Source organism: Coffea arabica, chromosome 3e (assembly GCF_036785885.1).
Source record: "Coffea arabica cultivar ET-39 chromosome 3e, Coffea Arabica ET-39 HiFi, whole genome shotgun sequence".
Lineage (NCBI taxonomy): Eukaryota > Viridiplantae > Streptophyta > Magnoliopsida > Gentianales > Rubiaceae > Coffea > Coffea arabica.
Window position 1 is genome coordinate 14,594,888 of NC_092315.1, and position 8,137 is coordinate 14,603,024.

The 8,137-nt window shown below is 30.5% G+C and overlaps 1 long non-coding RNA gene across 1 annotated transcript; it reads right to left on the bottom strand.

The window, feature by feature from the left end:
* Nucleotides 1–6,758: 6,758 nt before the first annotated feature.
* Nucleotides 6,759–7,903, bottom strand: LOC113736562 (uncharacterized). The gene is made up of 2 exons (XR_003459752.1): nt 7,802–7,903; nt 6,759–6,990 (listed from the first exon to the last, which is right to left on the bottom strand). It is a non-coding gene; the product is annotated as an uncharacterized lncRNA (long non-coding RNA).
* Nucleotides 7,904–8,137: the final 234 nt, after the last annotated feature.

Sequence of the window (8,137 nt, forward strand, 5' to 3'; positions counted from 1 at the left end):
CATGTAACTGAGTGTTTTCTCGGTATTTTACATGTAAATCATATTCTTTCACTTAAATAAGCAATAGATACTTTATTTTCAAAGTATGGTGTGTGTATATCACAAATCAGTGGACAACATTAGGACTGCAAACGAATCGATCCGCTCGCGAGTAGATCGAGTCAAAACTCGACTCGAACTCTGTCAACATCGAACTCGAGTCAAGTTCGAACTGACCAAATCAAATTTGAGCTCAAACTCGAGTTAAAAAATACTCAGTTCATTAGCTCATGATCTGACTTAATTATATATATAGTAAAATTGCATATATATTTCTAATATTTTATTATGAAAAAATCGTTCAAAACGTCCCTCGCATTTTACAAGATGACTTTTTTCGTCCTTCACTTTTAAAAATATAATTTTACGTCCCTTACAAATTCACATTGATCAAATTTGGTCTTTATCTAGGTTTTCGACTAATTTTTATTGGAATCCACTACGTGCCTTGCATGTGATCATTTTTTAAAAACAAAATTGTCAAATCAAATTTTATATAATCTGATTCATAGTCCCTCATATTTCACAAAATGAATTTTTTGGTCCCTAACATTTTACAAAATGAATTATTTCGTCCCTTACATTTCACAAAATGAAATTATCCATCTCTCACATTTTTTAAAATGGATTTTTTCATCCTTCATTGATCATGTGTACGAATAGCTTTTTTTTCTTTAAATCCACATATATATATATATATTTATTTGATTCCACCTGAACAGTACGAATAGCATGTAATATATCTTTATTTGATTTCACTTAAATAGGTTAATCGTACTTGTACACATGCTATTCAACATATATATACAGGAGTTTAAAACTAACAATTTTGTTTTAAACCATGTATATATCTTAGATGATTTCACCATATGAACCTATTTAATATTTGTGACCTTTATCTTTTGGTAATAATTTATTTATTGAGTTATATAATAAGTCCATCTAATTAATAGGTTCTAACTTAAATTCTATAGTCGTGCTAACAAATTGCAGTTTAAATTTGAAATTTCTACACGCCACTTTTAAGACCAACAGTTGAATTACTTGCCTTGTGATTATCTTAAAATTTGAAAGTGTCAATTACTTACTTCTTTTTGTCATACTTTTCCTTTGTTTATTTTTTCTGTCCAAATTTAATTCGATATAAACACTCAATAATGTTTAGGATTAAATGTTTTCTTTGTTTTCAATTTTCAAGTAAAACAAAATGAATATGAGTGAAAAACTAACAATTTTTTCAAACCCATATATATATATATATCTATTTGATTTCACATGAACAGTACGAATAGTATGTAATATATCTCTATTTGATTTCGTTAGGTGAAATCAAATAGAGATATATTATATGCTATTCATATTGCTTAGGTGAAATCAAACAGATATATACATGTGTTTAAAAAAAATTATTCACACACATGATCAATTAGCAATGAAAAAATCCATTTTGGAAAGTGTGAAAGATGAAAAAATTCATTTTGTGAAATGTGAGCCACTATGAATCGAATTATGTAAATTTTGATTTGATAATTTTATCTTTAAAAAATGATCACGTGCAAGGTACGTGGTGGATTCTAGTAAAAAATTAGTCGGAAACCTAGGTAGGGATCAAATTTGATCAATGTAAATGTGTAAGGGACGTAAAATTACATTTTTAAAAGTGAGGGATGAAAAAATTATTTTGTAAAATGTGAGAGACGTTTTGAACAATTTTTTCTTTATTATTTATTAAGAAAAAAATATTATTTTATTCAATTTTAAAAAATAAAATAATTATTTTTTATTTTTTTAAACTCAATCTCGAGCTCAAGCTCAACTCAAATTACTCAACTCAAATTTGAGTTGAGCTTAAGCTTTACATTGACAGTTCGTCGGGTTCGAGTTTGACAAAACTAAGTCGAGACTCAGATCGATTAAACCAAAAATCGACTTATTTGCTGCTATAATCAAGATTATGATGGAGCAAATACGTACAAGGGGAATATAATGGTTTAAAAACTTTGATAGTGAAGGTAAATAATTCTGCATATTATATCATTGTTTTGCTCATCAACTTCAACTGTGTTATACAAGTTACAAAGAAATACGTTCAAGTATCTTCTACATATATAATACATTGTCTGTCTTGGTAATGTCCTTCAAAGGTTTGTCTAAAAGACAAGAAATTTCAGAGAAAAACGGCTTAGGAAAGTTGTTAATGATCTAATGATTGGAGAACTTGTAAGTAGCCAAGGCTTAAATCAAGAAACTAGCTTTCAATGAGCTTGTGACACGCGTTGACGTTTACATTTTGTCTCATTATTAAAGTTGGTTCTTTTTTACCAAAAAAAAATATAGTTAGTTCTAATACATGATTCTCTGATAAATCTCTTTTGATAATTGAAGATGATGGTTTTGTGGAGCAAAAAGGTCAAGCATATACACTTCTTAATCAAATCTTTTGAATATATGCATGTTCTTTATACTTGATGAAGAAAAGTACATGAATCTCAAATGCACTCTCAAATTTATCCTATTTAAATCTAGTCAATGAAAACTTTACCAAAAGTAATCAAAAGGTGCCAAGGTATCATAGCAAAAATAAAATAATATATTATCATTAATTTGCACTATCCTTTGTCTCGTTAATTTTGTTAATAATATTAGTAATTGAGACCATATAAATAAATTATAATGTGCTAAAAATGGTCAAAAAAACTAAGGAATCGTAGTTGGAACAAAATAGTATATTATCATTAAATTTTACCGCCTTTATCTCGTTAATTTTGCAAACATAATCATTGATTGGTGTTAAATTGATAGGATGTAATGTGTTCAAAATTAAGAGTTTAGCATGGAAAGGGTTCAAAATTGAAGTTTAGAATGCAAAGTAAAAAAATAATACTAGTTTAGGGATGCAAACTAAAGTTAATCCTTTTCTTTTCCAAACCCATGAGGGTTTTGGTCCGAATAAGTACTAATAAATTCAATGAGTTAGAGTCTGGATCAAGTGAATTCAGCTTAGATTCTATCCAATGATATGCCTAATCACAGTTATCTAATACTAAGAACCCTTCCTTGGAAATTCGGTCTATGAACAATGTCTATACTGACTAAACATATATACATCTGAAATGGTAGTTGGTTGACCACTAAAACTTTTCTCGGACGGGCACTCATATTTGGTAAAACATAGTTGACTAATTGAGCATAAGATATACCAGGTGAAGTAGAATAAAACTCAAGAATTCCCATTAGTCCTTTTCCTTTTTCCTTTTGTTATCTAATGTGGGATTGGTAAATGACTATTTTATATTTTTCTATTCATCTAGATTTGCATTACTAACATCCGAATCAAGGAGTAAATCAAATTCTTGGTAATGTATAATGAAATAATTAATTTTAATTTTCTTCCCCATTCCAAAATGTTGTGACCCTTGATCCTCTCAAAAGGTCATGATACTGTGCAAAACAAATGCAGAGAAAATGTACATCGTAATAAGTCAAAATAAGAACTAAATAAATTAACCACTATTACTATTATTAGAATACAGAAACATTATTATTATCATCATTATAATCATGATTATTTGGTCCAGCACATTAATTTGCATGAGCAAGAGTAAGGATCAAGATCACATAAACAATCAAAATATGGTGTTTCAAGCGGTGAACTTCTCAAGAATGCTTTGCGACAGTCATCTGAACCCCCACAAACATGGTCAAGTTTCATGTGTTTGCGACAATAGCGTGGCGGGGGGTCACCTATATTTGAACCATGTAACCAAAATTAAACAATTTCAGCAAATATATATTGGTAAAATATAAATTATTTGCTTTTTTGATAGGATTTGTACTGGCCAAAATAAAAACCTAATTTTTTTTTTCAAATCAATTTAGTCAAATTCGACTTCTGTGCTTTGTAGAAAGTATAGTGGAATATCAATCAAATTGAATTGATTGGTTTAAAGGCCTAAATTTCGAGGATCAGATGACAAAGTGAAAATTGAACTTAGAAATCTTGTATTACATCCTGATACACATACCTTGACTGGAAGGAGTTGATGGGGTGAAGAGACTTTGGAAAATCAAGAGAGAAAAGATGACAAGGTATGTAGAGTTCTTCATAGTCATTGCTTTTCTTGTAATATTACTTTGGCAAGAAATGTGGTGCTAATGTTGCAGCAACTAGATGTGAAGGTCCCAATTTATTGATTCTGTTACATGGTATTAATGAAGAGGTGCACCAAAGGACAATTACTTTAATTAATGCCCTCACATTATAATCTTGAAAAGAAGATTGACAAAATAAATTTTACAGATTTGTTGATATATGGCCCCAAAATAAAAAGAGGCAAGATACGTTTAGGAAAATTTATAGAGATTTCTCTAGCAGATTTTCTAATGGGTGTTTAATGGGCACTCATTAATATACCTAAATCACACTTAAGTTATTATGTAAATATACACACTCACATTTACTGCACTCCTAAATTGTGACAGTTTCCAGAATTAGTTAAATTTTTCTAAGAAAACTAATAATTGAGACCCCTCATAACACCTAAATCATACTTAACTTATTATGTAAGTACACACACTCACATTTACTGCATCCCTAAATTGTGACACTTTTCGTAATTAGTTACACTTTTCTGAAAAAAAAAAAAATTGGCACTACTCATAAATTCTAGAGGTGTTTCGTATAGGCTCTAGAGGTGACTCCCGCCCTTAGGTCGACGTAGCACTGAGGCCCCATTGGAACTAATTAAATTTTTCTAAGAAAACTAATAATTGAGACCCCTCGTAACACCTAAATCATACTTCACTTATTATGTAAGTACACACACTCATATTTACTGCATCCCTAAATTGTGACACTTTTCGAAATTAGTTACACTTTTTTGAAAAAAAATAATAATTGGCACCACTCCTAAATTCTAGAGATGTCTCATGCAGACTCTAAAGGTGACTCCCGCCCTTAAGTCGACGTAGCATTGATGCCTCGCATAACACTTAGTTCCTCCACTCCCTTGTGTAATCCAGCCCAATCTCACCCCGTGAGGACATCACACGAGGCTCGGATACCACAAATGTAAGAGCCCCAGACCCTCAAGCCTATGACGCGACTAAAGTCTTAGCAGCCAAGTCCAAATATCTGGACTCCGTCCTCACTAGCCCAAAATGAACCAAATTGGACTTAAGTGCTCAAACTCTAGTAAAATATTGGTCTATAACACTTCATTCCGACGTGGGACAGGGTATCACCCTAGTATCCTTTTATTTATTTATATATTTTTTACTTATTTGTATAATTTATTGGTGCTTTCTGTTAAATATTATTTGTTCTTTTAAATTTGAAAGGTTACTTGGTTGTTCCCTAGCATACGTCTTCGTCTGGATACATATTAGGTAAAAAACTTAACAGTACAGAGTTATAGATAATTGCGCGTAAGAAATATACCAAGTGAGATAGAATAGAACCCAAAATTCTATTATGATCTCTATTTTCCTCTTTTATGTTTGTTTTCTAATGTTAGATTGGCGAAATGTTTTTTTTTTCACATGTTATTCACCTAATTCAATAATATTAGACGCTTAAAAAGATTACCACATTGATGTTGTCATGCTTGTCAAATAAAAAAAATACTGATTTTAATTGAAAAATCTGTCTTACAGCATAACTCTGAGGGGAAAATAGTATGACAGAGATTGGTTCAATTTGGGTTCCCTTTTAGGTGCAAAATGGACTGTCTTATGGATTTAAGATATTTCATATGGTGAATATCTAAGAACCTAAAAAACTCTCTATCCGAGATTCTATCACGATTGGCTGTATAACATATAAACAAAATTTGGATTTTAAATTTAAATTCAGATAAATTATCATGCATCCAATGGTATAAATTGAACATGTGATGGTGTATATATAGTAATAACATTGAGATGTACAGATTGCACATTAACAAGGAAAGACTTGAAGGTCAACGTTTTCAGTTTAAGTTTAGATAGTAGAAAACCCTATATCTAACAAGAAGTGAGGAAAGAACTTCAAAGTCAAAAAGGGGAGTACTTAAAAAGTCCTTTAAAGGAGATAGTCATCCCTAAGAAACTGCAAAGAAGACGATTCCCTACAGTACCAGGTGCAACAAATTAATTCATGTTTCTTCTAATTCAGTTGAGCTTCTGAGACGACTCAAACATTTCGTTCCTTCTTTTTAATTTTTCTTTTTCAATCAGGAACCAAAATTGGAAGTTGCATTCTTTTGAACTAGTGGAGTAGTGGGTGGGATAGTGTGTGCATATTTTTTTTTAAAAAAAGCAAATAATAAAAAAGATATAGAATAAAAAATTAGCTCGAGAGATTTTTGTTGGTGATACAATGTTAATTAGTGGATTAGTTAATCAGTTTATCGAGAAGCATAGTGATAGTAATGTAATGGTACTTATATAGTGACTGATAGTAATGTAATGGTAGTTATATAGGAGTAGGAGGTTTTCCAAATAAGATGTAAATATTTGAAGGATATTTTTGAAAGGGTAAATGGTGTTAACACCAAACCCCTACTCACGTTTTATTATATAGTAAGATGTTTGAAATCGCATGTAAAATCACTAATATTTCTAACAATTAGCAGATCAAACTGGTGTTGGTGATCTTAGTACTTTTCTTTCCAATACCAATTAGGACCCTTGACCCTATGAAAACGATGTCCATCAAGAGGGATAATGTTCAAAATGAATGCAAAGAGAATGTAAAAACTTATTCAAATAGAGTAACATATTATAATTATGACAATTTCATCTAACACTGTATTTTGCATGTGCAAGAGTAAGGATCAGGATCACAATGACAATCAAAATAGGGTGTTCCAAGCGGGTCATGTCTTATGAACGCATCGCGGCAATCATCTGCACCTCCACAAACATGGTCAAGCTTCAGGTGATCCCAACAATAGTGTGGTGGGGGGTCACCTAAAAGATTGGAACCACTGAATTATACCAAGTATAGGAAAAATATAATGGTAAGAAATGAAGATTTTTTTTTAAAAAATATGAAAATTAAAAGGGATAGACCCATAATAAAATCTTAACATTTTCCTCACCTTACAAATTTCAGTGACTTACTAGTATAAAATTCTAACAGCAAAAACATTAGACCAACTTTTATCATCACAGAATAGAAGAATCCAAATATAAATTATTTGGTTTTCCGGAAGGATTTTACTGGTCCAAAAGGAACCCTTACTTGTTTGATTCAATTTAGTCAAATTCACCTTCTATTCTTGGTATAATATGTAGTGAAATAACTATGAATAAATAAACTTCATGTATCAAACCAACTATATATTCCCATTTTGGATGTGTAATTGATGAAGACAAGATAAGGTTTTATTTCTTCTTTGGAAAAAAAAATGCCTCTAAAACTTCACACAAAGGTATGTTGTTCTAATCAGCATAAGATCCCATTAAGAGTTGATTATAACAAAACATATCTACTCCGTTTGGATTGGCCATTTTTTCGAAAACAAGTTTTTCAAATATAATACTACAGTAATACACAATAACTCAAAAAACATCTCATCCATACAATATATCAAATATTTCAAAAAAAATTTAAAGTAAAAATTTTTCATATACACTGCTACAATAAAATTTTTCAAAAACACCCCCAAAAACAACTAATCAGTATTGACCTGCATTTTACATGTTTAAACTAAAGGCCGAAATTTTGAGGATTAGATAACAAAGTAAAAAATTTTACTTAGAGATTTTATATACGTACCTTCACTGGCAGGAGTTGCTGGGCTAAAGAAAATTAAGAGACAAAGCATCAGAAGGGTCATAGAGTTCTTCATTGTCATTCCGTTTCTTGTAATACTTTGGGGTGGATTATTGTGCTAATGTTGTAAAAACTATATAGACTCATTCATTCTGTTAAGGATTGATTGGTATTAATGAATAAAAGGCACAAAAAGGTAAGTAAATATATTTGACAACTATTCTAATGAATGCTCCCACAATATAATCTTGATGCATTTAATTAATGCCATTATATAATTTGAAAAGAAGATTGACTCCGTGATTCTATATTATTTGTTATATATATTGCCGAAAATAA